The sequence below is a fragment of the Porites lutea genome, chromosome 14 (genome assembly GCF_958299795.1).
Source record: "Porites lutea chromosome 14, jaPorLute2.1, whole genome shotgun sequence".
Classification (NCBI taxonomy): domain Eukaryota; kingdom Metazoa; phylum Cnidaria; class Anthozoa; order Scleractinia; family Poritidae; genus Porites; species Porites lutea.
The window spans coordinates 8,672,588-8,674,510 of record NC_133214.1 but is presented as its reverse complement, the minus strand read 5'-3'; positions in this window follow the sequence as shown (position 1 = coordinate 8,674,510).

The window sequence follows — 1,923 nt, the reverse complement described above, 5'->3', positions numbered from 1 at the left end:
GCGTGGTTTTGAAATAGCAGTTGTAATTGTGTAATGACCTGTTTGTTGCTGCGTATTATTTGATACCTCGACGACTTCGTTAAGATAAGTCCATTTGTAACGTTTAAGATAATTTTCCATGTAGAGTTTTTGACCTTCTGAGTTAAAAGTTAACTTTGGAATAAATAACTGACGTCTTTTTATAATAACTCTGCAATTAGCGCCAGCTTGAAAAATTAGATTTGCATAGCTTTCCATTTCAAAATTTAGTTCAAGTTTAGTTTTAGGAGGCAGTTTGTCTTGTAATGCTTCAAAGAAAGAGTATCTGTTAATTCACAATTGACAACATATGAACCCACAATTGACCTGCTCCCAACGTCAGTGGCTTCATAGCTCAGTTGGTAGAGCATCGCACCGGTAATCGCGAGGTCACGGGCTAAAACCCCGTTGAAGTCCTGAATTTTTTTCAGGCTTCTTTACGCAATTGCATAAATTGCATTCACTACCACGATCATTTCTTCATTTTCATTTCATTTCCGCAGTTCATATATGATTTATTTTATATATCATTAACAAAATGATATATGGCGTACAAATGCGAACGTCACGAGAAATGGTGTTACCAAGACGAAGTAATAAACCTTCTTAGTTTATTGCTGCGTTGGCTTTTCTGAGCAAGATATATGGAACTGAAGTGAAATTTGGTGGTGCTACAATTCTGAATCTAAATCGAATCTGAAGCCAAAACAGGCGGCGTCTACAGGATAAATCATGCCTCCAGTCGATCTAGCGACGTTTTCAGCCGATCATTTACCTTGGGTCTGGATGCCAGGCTGGGTTTTAAACGTCGCAGCAGTTTCAGGAAATACGCTTGTGATTTATCTCATCGCCACCAACCGGCGTCTCCAAACACAAGTGAATCTTTTTATCATGTCCCTGGCTATTGCTGATTTCTGCTTTGGTTTAACTTATTTCCCAACATTTTTCACTTGCGAATTTTACCTGCCATGTGATCGAGAACTCCGACAGATCTTCGCCGCTTATTTCGCTTTCGCTTCGTTGACTAACTTGTGCGTCATGACTGTTGACCGTTACGTTGCCATAGTGATGCCCTTCAAGTATGTTTCTATCATGACGTCACGATGCATCGTTTCTGTGGTAATCCTCAGCTGGCTTTTTCCCACAGTGCTCTATTTTCTTATTGCTGTCATTCTCAAACAGCTTGTTTCTGAAGATACATTCATTACTTTTAAAATTTCAAGGTTGTTCGTGTTTTAGCTAGTGCCGTGTATTTTCCTGCTTCTAACCACTATGCAAATTTTTTACATCGCATATAAACACACCAAAATGATGGCGACCCTTGCCCTTCAAATACAGTTTAATCATCCGATGACTATCAAGAAACATAAACAAGGAGTAGAAATTTCCTCTGCGAAATTTATGGGGGTCGTAGTATTTGTGACCGCAATATGTTACGCCGCAGACTCTTGCTTAGATCTTCGAACATATTTGAGTACTTTCTAGAAAACTCTACACACTGAATAAAATGATCTTTGCCTTCTGTTTATCACCAACTCAGCCGTTAACGCACTTGCCTATCAATGTGCTGTTAAAACTTGACATCAAGAAAGAAGTCAAAAAGTTGTTTTCTTTTAGAAAGATGACGAGAAACGGAAACTTCTGTTTTACGCGAGAGGCGCTTTTCAACCAGTGCCGCCATTTTCTCTGGCCAAGATTGTCTGCAGCTCCGTCAGGAATTCTCATAAACTCCATAGATTAAGGCCTCTTCAATTCAGTCCTGGGTATAACTGAACTCTGTGTCTGGATTGCCATAGTCAGCAAACATCACAGCATTGAGTGAAAAAAGATGACGAGAAACTAAAACTTCTGTTACACTAAGCGACTCTTCAGATCTTTTTTATGCCACCAATCTCTGCTATCAAA